The following is a 27492-nucleotide window of genomic DNA, read 5'->3' as shown; positions in this document are numbered from 1 at the left end:
ACTCCCATTTTTTTGAGAGCCTGAGTTCCATTTAGATTCATTGGATTTATTTCTATCTATTCTTCTATGTGCAAGTGAGGAGTGTACTGTATCTTTCTGATAGCAAAGAGTGCTTTCCATTTCTACTATCAATTGAATATTTTCCGCAGAAATGCCACTGCATTTTATGCTCTGTTGATTCAAATAGTCTATTTAAACTAAGTCTGTGTACAAACAGATAATGCATTTACCTTCATTTCACATTTTAAAGGATTTGTAAGGCAATTTCTGCTCTTCCTAAGCACTTCCAGTCCAAGTTTCACTCTATTTTTGACACATTTTAAAGGAGTAATTTAAGAAAACAAAACTGAAAGTAAAATTATTTCCACCTCTGAGACAGCTTTCTGCTTTATTTACCTGCATCTGATCAATGTATTCATGTGGCAATCTGCATATTTTGTACTATATTTGAAGCAGGTACCTTTGGTTTTCACGCAAACAGAAAACAAATGCAAAGGGCAAACCAAATTATACTGGATGGATGGGTGTCAATGACTTTATTATGATTTTAGAATATGGTATCTGTTGGATTTTATGTGTTTTAAAGTTGTTATTTTTACGCTTTATTTGATTGATCTATAGGAATGAGAGGTAATTTACAAATAGTTGAATTCAATAGCCATTAGGGAGCTATACGAAACTAAAGGGTGACCTTAATCCTCTGACAGATAATTCTTTTGCCATACTTTGCCTTGTCAACTCTAGAACTCATTACATTTTCTTGTCTGTATTAAAGAATATGGAGTAATAGCTACAGAAAAGACCTTTAATCTGATAGATTACAGGTAAGACATATTAATGAATGAGCTTTTGCCTTCTACTGAACTTGATGCCTTTAATTTCATAAACTTTGTTCTGTAATAATAAACACAAGTCTAAGTGCTTGTAACTGAAACCTTTCATGCATAATATTAAGCATGCACAAAAACAACCTGTTTTTCAAATAAAACACACCTGGGTAGTGTTTTGCAGCTACATAAACTCTACCAATTGCAAACTGTTGCATAAACTTATGCAGCATGCAAGTACATTTCTAACATGCCCCTGAAATGCTCCCAGTTTGCCTCTTTTCAAGCGGACAGATTTACTTGTGTTATGAATTCATATTTTTAGGTGGTTGGCTTTCATTTGCATGCACACAATTCCATCTTTTTGTGCTTGCAAATCCCAGCTAAGCTTTGTCAAATTTACTCCATATTTAATGTTCAGTTTTTTTTAATACCATATTTCTTTTTCCCTCTCATTACACACTGATTCTCTCTGCTGTATGAATCTGATGTACTACTGTATAATAACAAAAAATAATAATAACACAGCATCAATTCCTCCTTAAAACATAGTCATTTTGAATTCAGTTTACCCTACTGGAGACTGACAGCCACAACAATGAACTAGTGTGACTAGTGTGACTAATTGAATGTCATATCACATCTGAATGATTTCTTCTTTTCTGCCTCCTGTACCTGCTAACAGACTAAACAAGCTGCTCTGGCTCTGGACTTTCCATCATCTGTCAAATCTATTTTACTGCATACATAGCTGACATTCACAGTGTATTTCATTTACGAACAATTGTATTAACAAACATACTTCCTCTGAAGTCTGGTTGTATGGCAAACTCTTACCTTACTGTTAGGAAATACTCTTTGCAAAGCTGTTTGTATTTGTGAAAACTTTTGGAAATTCCATTTCCAAGAATGACCCAACTCATTTTAATGTTTTAAGTGATTGTACAGCACTTATTAATGTCAAGGCCAAAAGGAAACAATGATATTCCAAGTACTGAATAAACAGAAAATGTTGTTAGAAAGAAACATTATAATATGAGTATTATTGAAGTAATATTAGTTCTCTAATAATATCATACAATAATAGCTCTATTTTCTAGGAATCATTGCTTTCAGTGTGATAATTTTTTTTATTTAAAGAGGCTTTTTATCAAAAGGTTAGGTTGGAAATGAACCAGCACCTAGGATAGAAACAATTCGGTTTTTTATTTTATTAATCTCCATCTTTGACTCCCTTCCCCCAATCCCTTTTCCTAGAAAACATGAATGACCAACTTCAGGAACTCTTGCAGCCTGAAGACTGGAGACCTGGCATCTGTATGGTGCATGCTGAGTGCCACTCATGTATGCCAAAGTCCTGAAAGCTGGAAACCTGAACCATCATCTTCTGTGCTGCAGTGTATAGTGTTCCTATTTGAGCCTTAATTAATAGTTATACATGTTTTTTTTGCTTTTATGAACTAAAAAAATTAGGTTCCATGTTCTGCTGCTGAGCAGCTAGTTAACAGGGTCATTTATCAAATCACGTTATGGCATTCTCACATGTGTTAAGGCATTTTCACCTGCGAAAAACACCTTTTAACGCACACGATAAGCACCATAATGCGCAGTGCGATGCAAATTTTTAAAAGGGGAGGGATTAGGGAGGAGTCGGGAGGTGGGATTTTGAAAAAAGTGGGCTGGCTTTGCGAAGCCATAATGCATGATTTCGCACAGTTTTAATGCCAAAAATAACTAACCATTTTCAATTGTGTTAAGCCGTGTGATATCATGTGTTATGCCCATAACACAATTTGCAATTTTTTTGCAAATTCTGTTTTGGGCATTTTTAGGCTGGTAAAGGGCCTGAGATGTGAGAGGGAGGGAAGGAGAGAGAGAAAGCTTCTGGGGCTGGCACCTTAGTAAACAACTATTTATACTACTATAGGAGGCCTACCTAGTAACTTGAGGTGAGGATTAGGTAGAGGTTAGGGGCCACGTTTACATGCAGAGTGAGACATACAAACAGAACAGTGCACTCTTGTGAAGATTTAATGACCTTCAAAGTGAGGAAACTCACACAATGATGAGATTTATACAATGCTTTTTTTTTAAATACCAACATTCAGTCTGAGATATCACATCAGTTTACATTCAGATACTATAGGTATTTCCCTATCCCCAGAGGATTTACAATCTAAGCTTTGTACCTGAGGCAATAGAGAGTAAAGTGACTTGCCCAACATCACAAGGAGCAACAGCAGGACTTGAACCCTGGTCTGCTGGTTTGTAGCCCACTGCTCTAACCACTACATTATTCCTAGCTTGAGGAGTTCTCTACCTGGGTAACATCCTTTAGAAAATGAACTGTAAACATTTCAGCATTGCTTCCTGTTTGCACTTTTCAGTTTGGAAGCTGTAAGCTGAATTTTAAAGGCCCAGTATGTGCAAAACCCAGGAGATACACATACTGTTGTGTTTGTGGCATTGTGTGGACCCTTAGTCACAGTGGAGATGACTCCTCCCATGGAGAGGGGTCCCTTGGGGAACCACAGCGATAGGCTAACTTCAGAGAGCAGACACTTGTAGGTAGAAAGCTTTATTGTACTGCTGTAGATAGATGGTATGAGGCAGGAAGGAAAGGCACTGAAGTTCGCAAGTTGCCAATACATTCAGAAAGTCTCAGATGTAGAAGGCTCACCCAGATGTTCAAGATAGCTAGGAACCCACAGTGCGGGCAAAGCCGAGCCTGGTGGGTGGAGTTGGAGCACCGGATCGTAGAGGTACTCACAGGAGCGTAGTGCGGCGTCTTCCTGGAAATGATGATGGTGGGACCGTAGGTCCGTGGTGCAGGATACACAGACTGGTAGGCCCTCGAAGATTGAGTACCCGATAGTCTAGAAGATCCTGAAATAAATAGAGAGAGAGAGAGAGACCCCCGAGGAGCAGTTGTCTAGTTAGTAGAAACCCCGAAGGGTGGTTGGAAGCGAGAGGCCCCCGAGGGTAGCGAGGCATCTAAGCGAGCAGCTTAGAGTGTTCAAAGTAGCTTAAACCGAAGTCCTTGCTAACTCAATGATGGTAGCGTAGTGGATGCTTTAAATACCTGGAGGTATCGACGTCATGCGGTAGAGACGCCCCCAAGGTTCCCGCTATGACGTGTATTTGAGCGTAGGCAACATGCGCTCATGCGCCCTAGGAGGCCACGGGAAGGAGCATGGCGGACTGGGACGCCCATGCTGAGTTGGAGACACTGAGGGTTTTGGCACTCGGCACCAGAGGCAGCCATCTTGCCCAAGGAGGAGGAAAAGGGAAGAGGTAAGGCAGAGTGGTTGCAGCCGTATGCGACCGAGGGACGCAACACGTACATGTTGGGCTGGCAGGTGCCGAGCGAATTTTAAAAAGTGCCTGCTTATGCATAGACTTGCCGCTATGTGCACAAATGAAAAGTCTGAAAAAGGGGCAGGGCATTGGTGTTTGGGAAGGGCATGTGCATTCCTGGATTTCTCCTTGAAATTTGCACATAAATAATTACACACATAGGTATGCTGGGGTCCCCCACTTAGGGTCAATTTTAAAAGGTGCACATGCACGTCCACGTGTGCACAGTTTCCAGCACGTGCACATGGATGTGTCGATTTTATAACATGCAGGCATCAGCATGCGTATGTTATAAAATACATTTTCCACGCGCATGTGTGAGCCAGATTTTCATGTCCGCACATGCATGTGTGCGCGGGTGCCAGGGATTTTACAATAATATGCTCTGTGACGCAAGTAGGGCTTACCCAGTTCCCTTCCAGTCCGCTCCAATTAAGGACTGGGAGGGAACTTCCTAACCCTATCCTTCCTCTCTCTTCCCCTCTCCTCCCTGATCCCTAAATCTACCTTACCTAACCCCAATTTTTTTGTTTTGCTACTTACTGCTCCTCCGGAACAGAAGTAAACTCTATATGCCGGCCAGCTGCTGGCACGCGCTTCCCCGGGACAGCGTCTAATGGCACTGTTCTGGCCCGCCTCCCGCCCTGCCTCCCAGCCTGCCTCTTTCAGTAGGCCTGGCACTTGTGCATGTATCGGGGTAACCCGCGTGGCTGGGCCTGTTCGAAAATATGCGCACACGCGCAAGGCCCGGCCACATGTGTAACCCCCGATTTTACCGCAAGCAGGGCTTTTAAAATCGAGGCTTGAAGCGGCAGAAGCGACATTTGCATGCATAGGTGTCTATCCACTTAAAATTGCGCACACATGTGTCTGCGTTCAGACTATTTTATAACCTGTGCATATACGCATGTATGTTACAAAATGATTGCGTCCCTAGGTGCGGGCCCACGAATGCGTGCACATGTGTTCCTGCCCTCCTGTTTAAAAGTTACCGTTCCTGAGTGGCCACTAAATCGAGTCCCTGTTTTTGAAATAAACCCTTCATTTTAGCTTTGCTTGCTGGAGTTTCTCCAAGGTTTGAAGCCACAGGTCTATTAATATGATTAATAATATATCATTGAAGACTTGGCAAATTTCAATCTACTAGGAAATGACTGATTTTATCATGCAGCCTTCTAAAACCTCACCTTTCCCCCTTGGAGTCTAAAGTATAATAGGAAGAGATTAACCTTAAAAAGTCATTTCTTTTAAAGGCTTTGCTCACCTTCCTAACAATACAATGTTCTGGTTTAATAAGAATAAAATGAGACTAAAGATCCCACCCAAAAAGAAACAAGGTCATTGTCTGAGTGCTAATTAACCCTCAGTGTAGCTTGTGAGATCTGCTTGGGTTCCAGCTATTGCTGTACAAATTCTTTGCATGCTCTTAATGGGGCAGTATTGCGAGCTGCATGCTGTAACGTGCATCCCCAATGTTTCAAGCTAATCATTATGGGACATGCTCCCACTGTAAGGCAGGGTGGTGAATGTCTTAAATGGATGGTGGTATCCACTCTGGACTAATGTGGGAAATCAGGGGTGGGCATTTAATCTTTTTATTCTTTAAATCTTGTTTTGAAAGATTTGTTTGTTTGAGGTTTATTTCATTTCATTCTGTTTATTTGTTAAAAAAAAAAGTCAAAGTAAATGAAACAGCCTCCAAATCTCTCCCACTGCCAGCGCAGTCAAAATGTACAAACCAAAGCTCTTCCTGGGACCTTCCTTGATATCTCCACCCTCTCCAGATCTATCTTAACCAATTGGTGGGGGGGGGGGGGGGGGGGGGGGTGGCACAAAAAAATCCAATTTGCTTCTGCCTCACTCTCTGCCTAGTTTAAAATGGTGCCGACTGGCCTTGAGGCTGATGCCATTTTGTTGTATAGTCATATGTTATATGGTCGTACAAAAAAGGCACCAGTCTCAAGGCCAGCTGGTGCCATATTAAATTAGGAATTTGGTGACCCAGGAGCAACTGGGGATTGCTGCTGCCTCATATCAACTTCTTGTGACTTCCAGGGATGGTGTAAGATGGGCCTGGTGAGGTTGGAGGTTCAGGGAAGGCCTAAGGAAATGGAGGCTTCAGTTTTGAGATTTCAGCAGCACTAGGATTTTGTGGCACTGGGAGACTGGTTCTAATAGCCAGCTGCATTTTTTAAAATTTAATCAAGCTAAATTTTATTCATTTTTCTTTTGTTTAGTTCTGAAAACAAATTGAAATGAAATGTTGTTAAATTTTCGATTTTAACAAATGTGCATCCCTTTAGGCAATGTGTGAGTTATTTCCTATTGGGATGTGCATATAAAAGTGGTGTCAGTGGGGAAACAGGAATGATCCAGAAACCTGGAACAAATGTTTGTACTAAAAAAAGTTTAAAGTTTATAAACAAGCGACAATAATAAATAATGAATATGAAAATGAAAATAGGTACCTAAAATTTAATTTAATTCAGAATTTCTGTACCACCTTTCATTAGAGATGTGAATCGTGTGATCGATCGTCTTAACGATCGATTTTGTCTGGGGGGGGAGGGAATCGGATCGTCGCGGTTTTGTTTTTTTTAAAATCGTGTAAATCGTAAATCGGGGGAGGGCGGGAAATCCGGCACACTAAAACAACCCTAAAACCCACCCCGACCCTTTAAAATAAATCCCCCACCCTCCCAAACCCCCCCAAAATGTCTTAAATTACCTGGGGTCCAGTGGGGGGGGGGGGGGTGTCCCGGTGTGATCTTCCACTCTCGGGCCACGGGTGCGTTAATAGAAATGGCGCCGGCGCTACCTTTGCCCTGTTATATGACAGGGCAAAGGTAGTGCCGGTGCCATTTTGGTTCCTGTCCCCGACGTCACGAGCGCAGGAGATCGCTCCCGGACCCCCACTGGACCCCCAGGGACTTTTGGCCAGCTTGGGGGGGCCTCTTGACCCCCACAAGACTTGCCAAAAGTCCAGCGGGGGTCCGGGAGCGACCTCCTGCACTCGAATCGTATTGCCGTATTGCAAAATGTGGTCGGCACCATTTTGCAATACGACAAAATGGCCATACGTATTGCAAAATGGCCATACATATTGCAAAATGGCGCCGGCCGTATGGCCATATTGCCGTATTGCAAAATGGCGCCGGCCTCCCTTCCCCTATCTAACCTGCACCCCAGCCCTAAATAAATCCCCCTCCCCTACCTTATTTTGTTGAGTTACGCCTGCCTCTGGCAGGCGTAACTTGCGCACATCACCGGCTGCCTGCCCCGGCACAGGCCGCTGTGCTGGAGCACTCGGCCCTGCCCCCGGACTGCCATCACGCCTCCGGCCCCGCCCCCGGACCGCCACCATGCCCCCAGACATGCCCCCGAATGCCGCGCCCCCACCGACACATTCCTGACACGCCCCCCAAGCAAAGCCCTGGGACTTACGCGCGTCCCGGGGCTTTGTGCACGCCGTCGGCCTATGCAAAATAGGCGCACCGGCGCACAAGTGCCCTGCACACGTAAATCCGGTAGGATTTACGTGTGCAGGGCTTTTAAAATAGCATATACATGAGCAGAATCTACGCACACACAGATATGCTAATTTTTAACACATGCAACTCTGAAAAAATTCACTCCATGTTTTTAGTAAGCACCAGATGACCATGTAATTAATTTCTTGCATTACCTCCTTGCAAATAGCAGGGAAGTTTTTCATAAAATTAGTACTGCATTTCTGAAGACTCTAGACCTTATTTTTTTCCAATCACAGTGTTTTGAGGGATGGGGGTCCAGCTGTTATTTTTGGCTTGATAAAAGATTTTTTGAGGGGGCAATATTTTATCTTATCTTTCAGTCAGATACAAGAAGCCAAAGTTCTTGAATACGAGAGATAGGATTTTAAATTTGATGCATAGAAGAATTGAAAGCCAGTGTAGGGAGATTAAGAGGGAGTGGCTTGTTTCCATTCTCTGCTGTCCATGCTTGTTCTGGCAGCAGCATTTTGAAATATCCTTAGTTTGTAGGGATGTGCTTTGGTTTTTAACAAAATAGACAGCATGAATGACATGGTCTATTTCATTTCATTTAGTTTGTGAAACCAAGGAAATTTGCTGAAATTTCGTTTTTTTTAAATTTTCAATTTAGTTCTCAATGTTTTGATTTATTGAGCAGTACCTCAATTTAATGCCACTATGAGGATAAATTTAAAACCTGTGTAAGTGCGCCCATATATGCAGGTATATGAACATGCATACGCATGTACATGTATTTTATATTGTGGGCCAGATTTTCAAAGGGGTACGCGCATACCCCCTGAAAACCTGCCCAAAGTTCCCCCTGCGAGCGCCGAGCCTATGTTGAGTAGGCTCGGTGGCGCGCGAAAGCCCCAGGACGAGCGTAAGTCCCGGGGCTTTCCTGGGGGGGCGTGTCAGGGGGCGTGGCCGAGGCCTCCGAAACGGCTCCAGGGCCTGGGAATTGTGCGCCGGCGGCCGGCCCGGCGTGTGCAAGTTACGCCTGCCTTGGGCAGGCGTAACTTGTGCAACAAAGGTAGGGGAGGTTTAGGTAGGGATGGGGGGGGTGGTTAGGTAGGGGAAGGGTGGGGAAGGTGTGGGGGGGTGGAAGGAAAGTTCCCTCTGAGGCTGCTCCGATTTCGGAGCGGCCTCGGAGGGAACAGAGGCAGGCTGCATGGCTCGGCGTGCGCAGGCTGCCGATTTTGCACAGCCTTGCACGCACCGATCCTGGATTTTAACAGATACACGCAGCTACGCGCATATCTATTAAAATCCTGCGTACTCTTGTTTGCGCCTGGTACGCGAACAAAAGTTCGCTTGTGCGCAAATTTGTAAAATCTACCCCTGTGTGCGTAAATGCATGCCCACTATTTTGAATACACATAAATCTACCCAACAATATTTTCATGTCTAAAAGAAAATATGTGGCATGTATTTTAAACATAGCTGGATAAGTTTAGATTTGTCTGGCTAAGTAGCACTATGGCAACTTATCTGGCTAAGTAACGCTGTTTAAGACTTATCCGTCAAAGTAAGATAGCTGGCTAAGTAACATATCAGGATAAGCAAAAGAAAAGCACTACCTAGCTGGATAAGATAGAAGGATAACTGGCGTTTGAAGACTTATCCGGCTCTCTTACTTATCCGGCTAAGTAAACCTTTTTAAGACTTATCTGGATAAATGGTGGATATCTGCTATGTGGGCATATTTATGCCCCTAATTTTAATCATTTACATGAGGAAATGTAACTCGAATATTTTCCTTAGCACTTGCTGATTTTTCCTTTTTGTAAATTATCAAATTTTATAACGTGTGCCTGAAGAAAATGACCAGTTTTACTAATTAGTACACCCATTTGCCCAGTCTATCAAGACTGCCCTGTTTCTTCAGCCTGCAATCTACACAGTTTACCCAGAATCCTTAGCCAGTCAGGTTTTGGTTATAAAGAATTCTGTTCTGACTTACACCAGATAAAATAAGCAGGTGTAAATATGCGCACTGTATGCATCATTGCTTTCATAGATTATAAAATAGCACCTTATGAGGTGAATTTTAAAAGCCCGATGCATGCCAAAACCGGGAGATATATGCACAAGTCAGGCCAGTGTGCACCGAGCGGATTTTATAAGCTGTCTGTATACGTGCTCATCTCCCTCTGTATGCACAAATAAAATGTTTAGAAATAGGGGCAGGGTGTGGACATAATCTGGGTGGGCCATGGGCATTTCAGGATTCACACATGAAATTTGCATGTACATCTGTATGCGCACTGCTGTATCACTTTTCTTCTGCTATGGATGACCTGCAAAAACAAAAACATTGAGGTACGTCAGCAGGGTTTTAAGGGTCGGGGCTAACAGGGGGAAAGAGAAGCTATTAAAATAGGGGGGGGGGGTTTGCATATCTTATCCCTTAACTGGGTGAATGGGGAAAACAGCAAATGGCATTGGCACACGTCCTTTGTAAAATGTCTCCACTTCCGCAATAGATAGGATTTGCGTACACATGCGCACATCCATTTAAAATTGAGCGCACATGTAAGTGCGTATGTAATAAAATGGATGCGTCTCTGAGCACAGGCTGACGAACGTACGCACATGTGCGCCTGTGCTCCTATTTCAAAGTTACCATACCTATGCATAAATATTGGCCCCGCCCTAGAATGCTCCCAACCCACCCCTAGCCTGCCCCTTTTTTATACGAGCAAATTTATTTGCACACCATTACTTGCACGTGTATGTTTAAGGTTTATAAAATAACACTTGTGTGAATATTCACTATTTGAAAGTTACCATCCCTGTGCGAGCATGTGCTTATTTTTACACGCGCTGTTTTTCTAACAATCACTTTAGAGTGTGCACTAACTCATAGGAATGGTAACTTTCAAACAGGCATTTGGGCACACATGTACACATGTGCGTCAGCGCGTACCAAGAGAGGCGGCAGTTTTATAACATACATGCACATATGCGCTTATGTTATAAAATAGCCTAGGCGCACATATGCATGTGCCAGTTTTGGATGTGGGAATGCACAACTGTGCAAAGTCAGGTTTGAGCTGCAGAAGTGAGGGGAATTTTATGGCAAGTGTGCATCCATGCGATGACCAGTTTCACCAGTTCATCCATCAGTTCACCCAGTATAGAGCCAGGTCCTTCAAACCCCCCACTGGTTCTTTAGCCTGTACTCCCTCAAGTTACCCCAGAGCCCTCAAACTCTTCACAGATGCCTGTTTTTTGTTTTTTTTTAACTTATACCTCCTCTATAGCAGAAGTAACTTTCATAGCACTGGACCTGGGCACGCCTAGGTGCGTAAGCACTAGGGGTGTGCATTTGTTTTCGCCATATTGGCGATCCGCAACGTATATTGCACTATTCGTAGTATTCGTGGGGAAGCGAAACGTATCGCGATTCCCCACGAATACACAAATCTTCGCCGAATTATACGGCCACCTAAATAAAAATTTAAACAAACCCCCCACCCTCCTGAACCCCCCCAAGACTTACCAAAACTCCCTGGTGGTCCAGCGGGGGATCCGGGAACCATCCCCTGCACTCACACCCTCAGTGCCGGTTTCATCATGGCGCCGATAGCCTTTGTCACAGGGGCTACCGGTCCATTGGTCAGCCCCTGTCACATGGCCATCGGCGTCATCTTGTGCTCCTACCATGTGACAGGGGCTGACCACATGCACCGGTAGCCGCTGTGACATAGTATGGGCAAAGGCTATCGGCGCCATTTTGAGTACCGGCATCGGACGGCCGGAGGGCAGGAGGTCGCTCCGGGACCCCCGTTGGACCACCAGGGACTTTTGGCCAGCTTGGGGGGGGGCCTCCTGACTCCCACAAGACTTGCCAAAAGTCCAGCGGGGGTCCGGGAGCGATCTCCTGCACGCCGGCCGTCCGATGCCAGTACTCAAAATGGCGCCGATCGCCTTTGCCCTCACTATGTCACAGGTACCGACGGTCGGCCCCTGTGACATAGTGAGGGCAAAGGCGATCGGCGCCAATTCCCTCCCAGTCTGCCCATCCATGCCCCTCTCACATCCTGTCAAGACCCCACCCCCAGCCCGCTGTGGGACTTTGAAAATGCATGTGGCACGTGCATGGCCTGGCCACATGTGTATCTCCCAGTTTTTACACGTTCCAGCCCTTTAAAATTAGACCGATAAGGTACACAAGATTTAATACAATATACATTTTCTTTGTTTTGGTTATAGTTTGTTACACTTTCATAGCGCAAAGCACTGTAATGAAAGATAAACAGAACTATGTATTATCTCTAAGCCAACTTGCACTTAGTAATTATACAATACCAAAACTAATTAATCCATCTGAAAGGTAATTAAACCAGTGCTCTCACCATTATCTGATCCAGGTTACTCCTATAGAAGTCAGGAATCTATCTCAACACCATGGGGTGAAATCCAGTGAAAACCTATATAGTGGATGGCAATTAGAATCCAAAGGTCTCACAGACTTCTCCATGGAATATATTGGCAAAATAGGGTAAAGATTTACTAGCTTGCCAAAGTCTTTCAAGGGATAATTGGCAAAACAGCTGTTTCCATGTTGTGGAGCAGCCTGTACTGAGTATGGAATTCAGTTTTAGCTTGCAGGTTCACAGAAGTAGTGAACTGCACAGTCAGTTCTATGAGTAAAGCTCTTTTAGCAGAGCTCTGGGGAAATCCATGGAAAAAGCCACAGGGAAAAGTCACAGTCTGGGTAAATCAGAGTCCTTTTCTCTGTCTGGGACCTCATTGCATATTCAATTCCATAGGATCAAATATTGATCTTGATTGGATATTGCCACCTTCTATAGACACAGGATTGGTGGAATGTAAATTATGTCATCTGAGTCCAGATGTATATGAATATTCTCATTGCAGGTTAAAGAAGTTCATAGAATCCATCAGTAAAACAATACCAATTTTAGAGCTGGTCTCATGGCTAGATACAAACTTTTTTTCAAGGACATATGTACAGTTCTTGTCCATGATTTCCTTCTCATAATATGAGGTGCTGACAAATATCTGATATGGAAGAACAATCACAACTTCTGTGTGAATAGCAGTCTCATATGAAGTTGTCAAAATCATCACTTGGCTGAAGATTCCATGATTGTGTTGTTTATTTATTTATTTATTTAAAATATTTCTATACCGGCCTTCATGAATGGGATTCATATCAGGCCGGTTTACATGAAACAAGGGAAAAACCAAGTAACTATAAATAAGAAAGGTCGAAACAATCAAAGTTACAATAAAACAGGGGTATTAAAACTTGGGAGCTAGAGTAGCTAGGAATAAGTGAAGTAGGAGTCTATGCACATAAACCTGAACTTTTGGTTCAGTCTATGTGCATAGCAGTAAGCCTCAAGTTCAAAGATGCACATACTTGTTTAGGGTTCCTGGCATTTACCCTACAAAACTTGGACTAGATCACTATAAAACATGACAGGAGTCATTTTCACAAAATAAATGTAATTTAGCCTCCAAAAGCGCTCACAACATGTTTCCCAGATTTTAAGGGACTATCCAGTATCCTTTGTTACTTAATCATATCCATGCATTTACCCATAAATCACCTCAAATAACCCATTGGTGCTGATGCTTATCTTTTGATATTTAAATTTTTACATCTTAAATAACAACTGTAGGCTCTTCTTAGATGACCACATGCTTTAGATAATTTAACTGTTTTGAGGGGGTTTTTACCCCAAACAGTACTGTAGGGGGAATGTGATAAATTATGACTTTTTAAATACATTTTTTCTCAAGACAGAGACATTTTAGTGGATTCTGATCTCCCCTCACCTGAACTATTTCAAATGTTTTAATACTTAATTATGATGGGATTGCAGGGGATAACTTGGAATGTTAAAACTTTCATGGGGGTGTCCCCTGACTTTTCCTACCTGGAATCAGGCCTTTTTATAATATATTTTTATTTTTGTTTTTAACTTTTAAAATTAATTGTGGGGGTGTGGCAAAACCAGAAGTGATGTCACTCTGAATCACTTCTGATTTGGCCTGCTCTCTTCTGCTGCACTGGGGGTTTAGCTAGATGCCTCAGCTGCCTTTCTCACTGTCCTGTGGTGGCACTCATCCCCTCCAGCTCACAGCTGCAGCTGGGTTATCCAGGGGAGGGCCCACAACAGCTGCAGATTGACACTATACTGCTCATTTCAGCTCCTCCCCTCAGGAACACAGCATTAACTTTTCTGCACCACGAGGAACTCTTCTCTGCTTCTGTAGACCTCAGCACTTTGGTGCTAACCTCTCCAGTGCCTTCAAGCCCCACACAAGGCATCCAGGCTCATGCCCCTTCTCCTCATACTGGCAGTCTTAAATCTGGCCCCAGACCCTAGACCAGACCAGCAAAGACTCGGACAAATTGAAAAGAAATTTAAAAAACAGCAGTTTCATAGCCTCTGTCCCAGTCACACAGACTGCACCTAGGTAATATTTTATTTTTAATGTATCCGCTTCCCTTGTCTACAATAGGGAAATACTTACAATACTTGAATGCTATCTGCTTTGAAGTGTCACAAAAGGTATATTATAAATAAAGTTATTAAAATTATTATTGACAGAGACTTCTCAGATTATTGGATATTCCAATGTGGTGGGACAAAGTTTCATATTTCATATGCAATAAACTTGATTTGTGCTCATAAATCATGTTTTCTGCTCATAAAATATGATTTATATACATAAAATGTCTGTGTCTTTCCTTTATGGATATTTTATGGTTTGTGTGCACTTTTTAACTCCTGATGCATTAGCATATCAGCTTACTGCAGTAGGAGTTAAAAAAAAACCAACCTTGAGTATTAAGAAACTGTGCGCTAAATTTTTGCATTGATCTTGGTGGCAGCAGGCAACACACCTTGTTCCAGCCTTGATTTCTTCTTGCTTGACCCTGTATATGCCTGTGGTTTTCCCCTGGCAAAAAAATCTATCTAAAGCTTCTGCCAGTTTCCACTACACCTTCCTCTTCTTTCCATTCCCTCTGCCATAATGGAATTTTGACAGTCACTAGGATTCCCTACTGCCCAGTGCCCTCTGCTTATGGAAAAGGGTTTGTCTTTTCAAAAAATCTGTAGTTAGTGTGCATGCTTCTCTTTTCACTACTATCACACACATCATCTGTACCTGGTACTAGTGGTACTGGTTGTTTTTTTTTTGGGGGGGGGGGGCTTTTTAGACAGATGATGACACAGTTTATGGAAAAATAGCACACCACATACACAGATTTTATACACTTTTCTGCTCCATCATGTGTCTCAGAGAAGTAACAATTCAAGCCTCAGTCCTTTGCTGTGTTTCCAATTCAGTACATTCACACACATACTGCAGTGCATTTCTGTAGTTTAGAAATATTTTTTGTCAGTACATTGATTGGCATCTACTACAGAGAGCTCACGCTGAGTTTTCCTTTTCCTTTTACAGTGTTACAGTTAGGACAAAACAGATAAAAGATTAGACATGCATTAACAAAGTGTGTGTCTGATAAGAGAAACAGCACACAGCTAGACCCCATCTCACTTTCTACTTCTCCTTCTACTAGTCTTTTCTTTAATGCTGGCAGCCAGGACATTTCTTCCGCCCCCCCCCCCCCTTTTGAAACCTCCCCACCTCCAAATTCACCCACAACCCACAAGGTAAAAACTTCAACTCCCAAAAAAGCCAGACACACTCAGTTGTGGATAACAAAAGGCCGCAGCTTTATTGAACAAACACACAAAAAAATAACTAATATATACAGTAGTACCCGGGCCGTGAACCTCCCATGTGGTATCACCATGCTGTCCACACTCTGCCGCACTCGAGCAAGACAGCTAAGGTGTAACCGGCTCCCTCGCCGTGTCGAGCAATGGTGGGCTCCACCTCCAAGTACCGCCACACCCCACTGTCCCTTTGCAACCATCCATGATGGGACATAGTCCATCGATTGCCACAGGCAGCAAGTCTGGCATCACATTGTCTCCCCACCATGGTTCGAGTACCCCACTCTGCTTATGTTTACCCCCGAGCTGCGGCGTGTAATACAAACATATCATTGGCTAGGGATGTGAATCGTTTTAGGACGATTAAAATTATCGTCCGATAATTTTAATATCGTCTTAAACCGTTATGGAACACAATACAATACAGATTCTAACGATTTATCGTTATAAATCGTTAGAATCGTGAGCCGGCACACTAAAACCCCCTAAAAACCACCCCCGACCCTTTAAATTAAATCCCCCACCCTCCCGAACCCCCCCCCAAATAACTTAAATAACCTGCGGGTCCAGCGGCGGTCCGGAACGGCAGCGGTCCGGAACGGGCTCCTGCTCCTGAATCTTGTCGTCTTCAGCCGGCGCCATTTTCCAAAATGGCGCCGAAAAATGGCGGCGGCCATAGACGAAAAAGATTGGATGGCAGGAGGTCCTTCCGGACCCCCGCTGGACTTTTGGCAAGTCTCGTGGGGGTCAGGAGGCCCCCCACAAGCTGGCCAAAAGTTCCTGGAGGTCCAGCGGGGGTCAGGGAGCGATTTCCCGCCGCGAATCGTTTTCGTACGGAAAATGGCGCCGGCAGGAGATCGACTGCAGGAGGTCGTTCAGCGAGGGTTCCGGCGCCTCGCTGAACGACCTCCTGCAGTCGATCTCCTGCCGGCGCCATTTTCCGTACGAAAACGATTCGCGGCGGGAAATCGCTCCCTGACCCCCGCTGGACCTCCAGGAACTTTTGGCCAGCTTGTGGGGGGCCTCCTGACCCCCACGAGACTTGCCAAAAGTCCAGCGGGGGTCCGGAAGGACCTCCTGCCGTCCAATCTTTTTCGTCTATGGCCGCCGCCATTTTTCGGCGCCATTTTGGAAAATGGCGCCGGCTGAAGACGACAAGATTGAGGAGCAGGAGCCCGTTCCGGACCGCCGCTGGACCCGCAGGTTATTTAAGTTATTTGGGGGGGGGGGGTTCGGGGGGGTGGGGGATTTAATTTAAAGGGTCGGGGGTGGGGTTTTAGGGGGTTTTAGTGTGCCGGTTTTTCGATTTTTCGATTTTTCGATTTTTAACGATGTTCCGGCGAGGGATGGGGTTCGGGAGGGTGGGGGATTTAATTTAAAGGGTCGGGGGTGGGTTTTAGGGGGTTTTAATGTGCCGGTTTTTCGATTTTTCGATTTTTAACGATTTTTTAACGATTTTTCACGATATTTTACCCCCCCAAACGGCAACAATACGATTCCCTCCCCCTCCCAGCCGAAATCGATCGTTAAGACGATCGAGGACACGATTCACATCCCTGTCATTGGCCAACCACAGTTTTGGTCTCTCTACCTAACAGAATATGCTAATATTGTCTACTGCCTTATCTTTCACTATCCAAGATGGGCAGGAGGGTGGTAATGTAGGTTGCCGCCGCCAATATGGCACCCTTGGACGATGGTCAGGACCTTAACTCAGTCCCGCATGCGTCATCTTCAGGTGCCACCAGCTGTCACTCAGGCATCCCGTGCATGCGTGGCTTGCACAGAAATCTTGTGGGCTCGCACATGTGCAGGACTACATCGAACAGGAGAGATGCTGTGGCAAATCAACGCTCACGTAAGTGTGTGAACATGAGGGGGAGGAGGCAATGGTGGGGTGGAAGGGCAGGCAGAACCATATGCGCAGGTTATCTCCGGACCAGGTGAAGGCTGGGGGAAAGGTGGCCCGGTCCTGCCCTTAATGCTGACAACCTGGACGTCCCTCCCACCTGCACCCTCCCCCCCACCAAAACCTCCCCCTCTCCAAATCCTCCCGAAACCTGCAAGGTTAAAACTTCAACTCCCGAATAAGTCAGGCACACTCAGTTTTGGATAACAAAAGGCTGCAGCTTTATTGAACAAAGTCAATAACTATAGTACCTGAGCCATGACCCTCCCATGAGGTACCACTGCACTGCTTACACTCCACTGTCCGCCGCACTCAAGCAAAACAACTACTGTGTATCCGTCCCTCTCACTGTGTTGAGCAAGGGGGGGCCCCACTTCCAGGCACCGCCATGCCTCACTGTCCCTTTGCAAGCGTCCTTGACAGGTCATAGTCCATCGATTGCCCCAGGCAGCAAGTCCGGCATCATATTGCCTCCCCACCACAGCTCGAGTACCCTGCCAGCAGCTTGAAGCAGTCACTGACTTGCCTCATGGCCCCCCCATCACCTAGCTGTGGCCAAGGACACCCTGACACCCAAGCATTCTTCTAATGCTTCCTGCAATGAATTGTTGAATAAGTCCTGCCCAATGTCAGACAGATGTATTAAATCATGCCTCTACAGCCCCCCACACTGACTATCAGCCCACTCATGTTGAATTTGGTGCCCCCCTAAGCCCTACACACATGTGCTCATCTGCCTGTTCAGCTTCTTGCACCTCCTGTTTCACAGATTTGAGTCACCCCATTTTCTACACGATATGATGTCGGACCATACCAGGCAACTGCTTGAATAGGACAGCTAATGCTTTGAAGTCTTTCCTGATAGTCTTAAGCAGCTGCCTGGAGGACATTCTGCCTTGGTCATTCCTGCCCAAGTGAATAATGATAACGTGAAGCAGTGCACATGCCGCTCTATGATGCTTCAGCAAAGGCAACAGTTGTTCCCACAGCATGCCGTGGTTTCTGATCCATTCAATGCAGACCCCACGTGGTGCCAACCCAAGATGCTCCTCGTACAGCCACTCTCTTGCACACCTGGCTGCCAAATGGATGGGGAGGCAATCAAGATGGGCCTTCACCCATTAGGCCCTTCTGTAACATAAATCAGCGACATTGTGAATTACCTTACCTCCACCCCACATACAAGTTGACTGCAGACAACCCACATACAAGTTGACTGCAGACAACTTCCAACATAGGCCAGTACTGGCCAGGATCATTCTGCCCCACCACACTAATCATCCAGAGGAAAGCCTTGATCCACTTAACTATGTTCCCAGGCACTTTATTATCTGGACCACTTGCCTCTTCCCGACCCTTACCCTTTTTTCCATCGCCCTTCTTCCTTCTCCCTTCCAAAATGCTAAAAATGTCTATATAAATGTGATTCTTGATTTTCTTATGCAGCACCCTGGGAACGCTCTCCCTTAATTGTGACAAAGTAGTAAGTGCAGGTTGCCCTCTGCTCACCTTGACTGGATCCGGCGCAGGCCTGCCCATGTCCTCATCGCCTGAAGATGGAACCAGACCCAGTCCTTTGGTCCCGCTTCCTGCTGTGCTTCCTCTTCCTGCTCTGCCCTTCCCGACCTTTACCCACAACTCCAACCTCCATCCCCTGATCCTTGCCCTCGCTCGGCTTCAGCATGTCAATTCCCCCACTGCAGGAGTGTACCTGCCCCGAACTCGGCCTGTGCTTCTGCACAGCCGGAGATGCTAGCTGCCACTGGTCACTTGATGTCTACTACAGCCTGCGCCACAGACTCGGATGGTGCTTCTGCCAGCCCTGAAAGACCTCCAGTAGAATCCTTGGGCTGCCGCACCCCTGATACCACCTGGTCGATGCCTCTCATAGGTGGATCAATCGCCTCGTTCCAGTCAACACTGTCCACTTGTGAGACTGCCACTTGTCCACCAATTTCATTTACCGGAACCGGGGAGGGATATACATAGGCCAAAAAGGGGGATCACACGAGTACACCCTTGGATAGTTTGGGTAACCAGAGCTCCATAGTGCAGTCAAGTTCCTTCGACTGGGAGTACATTGCTTGTTTGTGTACTTGCCCCCGGTGCCCACAACTGGAATTGCTGCAGGCCAGGCCATGCCATGCCCGCAGTACCTCCAAATTCCATGCCGAATCCAGCAGGAAATGCTCCACCTGGAATCAGTCCAGCCCACGTCATGACTCCCAGGGTAGACGCAAGGTCCTGTCCAGCCCAAACTGATGTCTGTGGGCTGTGGCCTCCGTGCTGCCCTGAACACATGTCTCCACACGTAGGGGCTGGGCCACCACCGATTCCTCGCTGCATACCGTCCGTGCCCGGATCCCGTCTGCTTGGGGCTCCCTGCTTCCTCAGCTGCATTGGCTCTGTGACCATCAATCCAGCTTTTCCACCTCCGGACCCTGCCGCCACTCATCTCATAACCACACCCTCGCCCTCTGTATTGTCCCTTGGCACGGCATCAGATTTCAAAGCACTTTGTTGGATGCATCCCACCATGCTTGCCACATGTTCACTGCCCAGCCACTCCTGCCACTGAATCCACCCCTTAAATTGATCTATGTCGACTCCTTTTACCGCCACCAAGGTGCCACCATCCGATTGATGAAGTACCGGGGGGAAGGGGCTCCCTGCCGTTCTTCCAGCCGAGGATGCTGGACTGGACGTTCCGATGAATCTGTGTTTGGCTCTCCTGCTGACAGGTGCTGGCTGTGGTGCTGAACTTCCAGGTGGAGGATCAAGGGGAGGGTGAAACAGGGTCTGGGCCACGCCACCGACTATCAACCATGTGCGATGCTGCACAATGCCGATGCAATGTGATGTGGCCACAATGCAGGTCGCTGCTGCTGATATGGCGCCCTCGGACGATGGCAATCAGTCCCGCGCATGTCATCATCGGGCACTGCCGGCCATTGCTCAAGCATCCCGCGCATGCGTGGCCCTCTCAGAAACCTCGTGGGCTCGTGCATGCTCGGGACAACATCAAGCAGGAGTGACGCAGCGGCAAATCAACGCCCATGTAAGTGTACGAACATGAGAGGGGGGGGGGGGGGAAGCAACAGCGGGAGGAAGGGCAGGCAGAACCCCAGGTGCCTGTTATCTATGGACTTGGCGAAGGCTTGGGGGAGGGTGGCCTGGTCCTGCCCTAATTTTTTGTCTTATCTCAATTTTCCTTCAGTTCTAAGAACTCAAAATCTAAGCACTTTCTCTCTTCCCACTCAGAGACAAATGAGCTCAAAATGGGGCTGCTGCCTGCCTGTTCTGAGTTAACTTTCGGTTTGAAAAAAAAAAAAAAGGAGTCTGTCAATCCATGCAGATGCTAGTTAGGAAAGTCTGGTTAAAAAATGCTTGACTTTAATTGGTCCTCATCTTGGCATGTTTCTTCTTTCTTCACATCCTGGTTCCAGTTAGTCTAGGGTCAAGTGGGATATCACTGGTTGCTAAGCACTGTACTAGCTGACTAGAGAAGAAGAAAACCCTGCACTTTTACTTGTCCCAAATACTATAATGGGAAATGAAAGCAAATGCAAATAAAATTTAAATTACATTTAATACATTTTTAATTTTTGGAACACTGGCCATTCACATTTGTCTTCCATGAACCAACATTTTTCTGCTTGATTTGGTGTGGATTCCTTTATTGTTTTGCATTTCCTTAATATTTTTATGCTTCATAATGTTCCCTGGCCTGAAGAAACAACTCACTGTAAAACTGTACTGTAAGAATAGTAACATTTGGTTGATCCCTTTCTATGATACGATCTTGTGGAATGTAAGTAATGCTGTATACTTTTTGGATACAGTCAAATATAGTTAATTAATTAATTTATTTTATACATTTGGAACCCACTAATCCACAGATCTTAGTGGGTAACAAGAATTACATCCATAATAAAAACACATCTTTTAAAGATTGAGGTGTTTCTCACCTCAGTCGATCTAGTTATTGAAGCCTTAGAAAACCCCTCAAAACAAAGCAAAACATCTGATCAATAGATATCACAGCCAAAAGATGTCTGCTGTATTCCAAAGATAAACTAGGTTTGATTTATACCTGAAATTCACTTCAGTGGTGTTTGACAAATTTATATTCTTCCCTTAGCCTTGACCTTTACAACAAAACTTGTGACGGAGTCCTTCAGGATTATAAAACTCAGGACCTGTTTACTAAAGATTTTCTCCCATTTTGTGTCTATGGGATAAATGCAGAGTAAATAGAGCATGTCCTGAAGAAAATATTCATATTTCTTGGCAGACCATTGTTGGAAAATACAGTTAAGGAGGAATCAGGGAACAGTAAGATGCCAACCCATTTTTTTCTCCTACATATTTATGAAGTAATTACACATTTAAATACAAAAGAACACTTTTTTTCACAGTATGTTTATTCTTACATATCTACATTTTCCAAAAAATTAAGAAACAGAGCCCTGAAGCATTTTGAAGCAATTTAAAAAGCCCTATTGGTGGTGACTTTATTGCATTGATTTTGAGTTGTCTGCGGTACCTCGTTTCACTTGACTTCCTTTCTACTTTAAGCTGCTGTTCACCTGACAAAGTGATATATGTGTAGGCAGTTTGTCCAACAGCATCCAATAATCGTTACCAATCGCAAACAAGCTTTTTTTTTTAATTTAGCCTGACAAGTAACAGCTGTTTATCACCATCTTAAACGTATCATGGTAGAGCGGTAAGAACAAATGCAGCATTCCACTATGATGATGGGTGAGAAAATGGTGAATATTATACCCTCACAAAACCTCAGGAGACAAGTCAGGCCAGTGGGAACATGAAAATGCATGTGGAGTAGAAAATGAAAGCTGATTTCACAAATATCTTGCTAAGTTCAGACCATTAAAGGAAGCAGCATTCTAACAGGCAGCACAGCTGCGGAGAACTCAGACACTTTTATTATGTGGGCTTGGTAGATAATTTTGAAAGAAAAGCTCCCCGAGTCGTTTTTCTTTCAAAATTAGCTAGCATAAAATATTTAATGTGAATTTTAAAAGGTGGACGTGTCCCAAAATCAGAAGATGGGCGCACATGGAGGACATAAGCATCTCCACCCAATTTTAAAAGCCGCCCATGTGTGCATACAAGTCCCAAAGCATGAATGTCTTGCATCAGAGAAAAAAAGGGGTGGGGTGGGCATTTCAAGGCGGGGCCAAGAGATGAAATGCAAATACCTATGCATCTGGGTGCATGCCCAGGGCCAGTGCCATGGAACTTTACTTTTGTTATGGAGGAGATGTAAGTGTAAAAAAAAAAAATACAGACGTCTGTGAGGTGTTTGAGGTTACCGATGGGGAGGGCGGTATAGGCTAAAGAACCAAGGGGACTGGGAGGATCTAACTGAACACTAGGCAAACTGGTGGACAAACTGGTGAAACTGAATAGCTGGATGTGCATCTACTATCGAATACACTCAGAGGTGCATTTGTAAGTTCATGTATGGTGCTGGGCGCATATAAGCTTAAAGTTCAGAGCACAGATACACATGACAAGGCTATTTTATACCATGCACGCCTATGTGCACGCGTGTTATAAAATTGTTTTGCATCTTGGCCCGCAACCACACATGTGTTCATGTATGCTTGTGTGCCTGTTTCAAAGTTACTATCCCCGTGTTTAAAGTACCCATGTAATGCTTTGCACCTGCTATTTGTGTGGTATCCAAATTGGGGGGGGGGGGGGGCGGGGGATGTGTATAAACTAATACATGTACTTTTGAAAATCTCAAATGCTTGCATTATTTTACTTCCCTGACATAACAGCTGCTCCTGAAAGTTATTTTTCAAGCGAGAAAAGTTCACACACATTGTGGAAGACCCTGAGCACTTTTAGCTGGACTCAGTGAGGGCAATAATTTACAGCCAGACCAATTTAACCAAGATAAATTAAAATTTACTTAGTAAATGGCTTAAAAAATTGACTTCTGGGAGGGAATATTCTAACCCCAAAGGCATCTTGAAGGCCCATGAGGACTCTATACCTACAGGCCTGCAAGCACATTTTCAAAGAAAAACTCCTGAAAGAGTGGGTGGTGTGAATACTGCAGGAATTTTTGTACCCATATGATTTGCATCTGTCTTGAATAAGCTGCAAAATTCCTGCTTGAGGTATTCATAGTAAAATTGACAAATCTACTCCTCTAGTTGTACTTTTCATCCATTACAATGATTACAAATCTTTAGTGATGCCAATTTTACAATGAATACCTCAGAATGTTTCTGTAACACTATCCCCTTAAACCTCCCCACCTTCTGAAATCCACCCCTCTGCAGTGGTTTATATAGAGAGAATGTCAGACTGACTCTATACAGAGGCTCTCTCTCTCTGTTTCTCTTGTATTAGTCAGTGAACGAAGCGAAAATAGTGTGATAAATTTATCGCACTTTGTGGAAATTGTGATGCGGGAGCAGGGTAATTAGACTAACCACACTTCTTTTTTTATTGCAGGTGCTATTTTTACTATATTTATAGCATTTTGATAAATCTAGGGATTAGTTTGGTAACCCATGCTATAGGTATACAATGTTAGGTTCCATATTAGGTGGTACCACCCAATAAAGAGATCTAGGTGTCATAGTGGATAACACATTAAAATTGTCGGTTCAGTGTGCTGCAGCAGTCAAAAAAGCAAACAGAGTATTAGGAATTATTAGGAAGGAAATGTTGAATAAAATGGAAAATGTAATATTGCCTCTGTATCGCTCCATGGTGAGACCCTACCTTGAATATTGTGTACAATTCTGGTCGCCACATCTCAAAAAAGATATAATTGCGATGGAGAAGGTACAGAGAAGGGCGGCCAAAATGGTAAGGGGAATGGAACAGCTCCCCCATGAGGAAAGACTAAAGAGGTTAGGACTTTTCAGCTTGGAGAAGAGACGGCTGAGGGGGGATATGATAGAGGTGTTTAAAATCATGAGAGGTCTAGAATGGGTAGATGTGAATCGGTTATCTAGTCTTTCAGATAATAGAAAGACAAGGGGGCACTCCATGAAGTTAGCATGTGGCATATTTAAAACTAATCGGAGAATGTTTCTTCTTCACTCAATGCACAATTAAACTCTGGAATTTGTTGCCAGAGGATGTGGTTAGAGCAGTTAGTATAGCTGTGTTTAAAAAAGGATTGGATAAGTTCTTGGAGGAGAAGTCCATTACCTGCTATTAATTAAGTTGACTTAGAAAATAGCCACTGCTATTACTAGCAGCAACAGTAACATGGAATAGACTTAGTTTTGGGTACTTGCCAGGTTCTTTATGCCTGGATTGGCCACTGTTGGAAACAGGATGCTGGGCTTGATGGACCCTTGGTCCTGACCCAGTATGGCATGTTCTTATATTCTTATATAAGCAAGTGGTGTTTTGACACGGGATCGTAGTTGGCCATTACCTTGAGATAAGATCCCTTCTTTTACTATAGTGATTTTTACAATGGCTCCTTTCAATTTCTCAGGTAATGAGGAAGTCAAAATCTCTGATCAGTGTAGTGCAATATAGTTCAATTTAGCTAATATTCTTTCCTGATTTATGCTATGCTTGTTATGAACAAACATAGAGGCTACTATTTAGCATAGAGTAAGAATGAAAGATATGTAAACAAATGTGTATAAAGTTGTATATTAGTAGAGTTTTTGGCTCCATGGACAAGATAAAGATAATTATAATTGGTAGAAATAGATATAATGATGTGTGACCTTTTCCCTATCAGCAATAAATTGTGTTGTACTTGTAGTTAATGGCAAATAGAACCTAGGTCAGGCTGACTTGTTGATTAATCAGGACCTAAAACCTATGGTATTTGAATAAAATGCAGAAATGTAACTGTAATTAGTTATTAAGGTAAAATAAATTTTAATGTTTTGCTTTAACGTAATGACCTATTTAGAAACAAACATTCTATAAGATTGATTGTAATTACTAAATTTCGAGACTGCCCACTGAGAGCCTGTTCGAAGTGTGGTTTTCTCCCATGTGATATTTTTCCTATGTAAATATTACAAGTCAATTAAATTTGGTAGATTTGTACTGCAACAGATTCATTTTTGTCTATTTTAAAATTGTGGAAAGAATCACCAAGGCCTTTAATACATTAGAAAATCTTAAAATCTCCTCAGTAAAACACTATGGCTTAGAAATAAATTGATATTATCAGAGAGCCATGGTACTAGATCTTGTCCCACACTCTATAGTGTGAAGGTATTGAGTCAAAAGATTCTGACTTATGTCAGATGAATCTCCTCATTCTATATGGTCTTTTTAATGATATGATTTCCTAACCGTTAAATCGATTGCTGTAAGTGATTTTCAACACAGACCAAAATATATTGGCAACCATTTTTACTGGAGGGAGCAGTGGATATTTTCCTAAACTGGTGAAAAAAGATTATGAGCCACCTACATCACTGTTCAAAAGGCTTATCTGGGTAACTTTGTGAGTTACTTGGATAAAAAGTAAGATTTGAATATTTCCCACTCCTATTCACCAGCTAAATTTTGTCTGAGGAACTCATTATGCACACAAAATTTATTTGGATAATAAGAGGCAGTGGTTGAGGCACAGGGGCGGATTGGCCTATTGAGGCTTCAGGCATGCCCTGGTGGGCCGGTCCAGTGCATCACGTGGTTTAGTGTTGGTCGCAGCAGCCCCCATTGCCTGCAAGGCTGCTGTGACTAACACTGGGTCCCCAGTCGCATTTCTTTTACAAGAGTTTCCCTCAGGGGCATCGTTAGCCCCATCGGTGCCCCGAGTCTCAGCATTAGCTCTCGCTAAGGAGGCGGCGCAATGCAGCTGTGTCGGCGGGGGCTTTCATGGCACAAGGAGAAGAGGCCGTAGCTGCGTCGGCGGGGGTGTGCAGCCCAAGGTCGAGGAAGAAGCTGCAAGGTCTGAGGAGGCAGGGCTGCAGCTGTGTTGGCTAGGCCCGCCCCCCATCATCACCAGGGAGGCCTGAAACTATGTAGGCACTCCCCTCGTTGGCTCGGGTTGTCTCTCTCCCTTCGGGAGGCGGGCTGTAGGCCTCCCACTGCTGGCTCACAGCTGCCTCCATGCTGCAAGAACTTCTGATCCTCTGCTGTGGGTCCCCCTACTCCTTGGGCCACGACAAAAAAACAAAACAAAACAAAAAACAGTATGGAGGCTTACAGCCTGCCTCTTCCCGTAGCAACAGGCAGTCAGCTCACCAGGAACCTGTTAATCCAGGGCTTTGTTTGTATCCCCCTAACCACCAATGTGAGTAAAAAAAACCCCCAAAAAACCCCAGTTTTTAAAGTTAATAGACTGCTGCTATTGCTTCTGCATTTTTTGGGGGTTGGAGGAGAGACAGTATGTGAGTGTATGTGACTGTGTGAGTAAGCATGTGTGACACTGAGAAAATTGTATGAGACTGAATATTTGTGTGTTAGCATGTGAGAAAGTGTGTGTGAGACAGGGCATTTGTGTCAGTGAACATCTGACAAAATGTATGAGACTGAGCATTTGTATCAGTGAGTATCTGAGAAAGTGTGTGTGAGACTGAGCATTTTTATGTCTGAAAAAGTGTGCGAGACTGAGGATTTGTGTCAGCATGTGAGAGTGTCAGTCAGTGAGCGTTTGTGACTGCCTGTGCGTATGAGTCAATGAGTGTGTGTGACTGTGTGTGTCTGAACATGTGTGTGTCAGTGAGTTCCGGAGAGAGTGTGGATGTGTTAAATGTGTGTATATGAGAGCAAGAGGAGAAAGTCTCTGCACATCCCTCACTCCTGACCATCTCTGAGCTTTTGGAATCAAAAGAAAATGTTCTGAAACATGTTATTTATTTAAGAATGGGGGATTTTTAAATCTTTATTGGTTTTAATTGTTGGATATTGTCTGCTGTTTTTAAATATTTTATTGGTGTTTGGGAAATTTTTTTATACATTTTATACGAAATATTAATTATGTGATAATCTGTTTTTTAACTGTTTGAAATGTGTCGTAGGTCCCCCATTCTCTGTGCTTCAGCCTTAGCTAGGAGTGCTAGAGGTCTGGGAGGAGTACAGATGGGGAGAAAGAATATCAATAGCTCTTGGATGCGTAAGTGCACTGAAAGTGCATAAATGAACTTTGAAAATTGCTAAATTAGTATGTTACACTA

This window comes from Rhinatrema bivittatum, chromosome 3 (assembly GCF_901001135.1).
Source record: "Rhinatrema bivittatum chromosome 3, aRhiBiv1.1, whole genome shotgun sequence".
Classification (NCBI taxonomy): domain Eukaryota; kingdom Metazoa; phylum Chordata; class Amphibia; order Gymnophiona; family Rhinatrematidae; genus Rhinatrema; species Rhinatrema bivittatum.
This window is presented reverse-complemented; position numbering follows the sequence as displayed.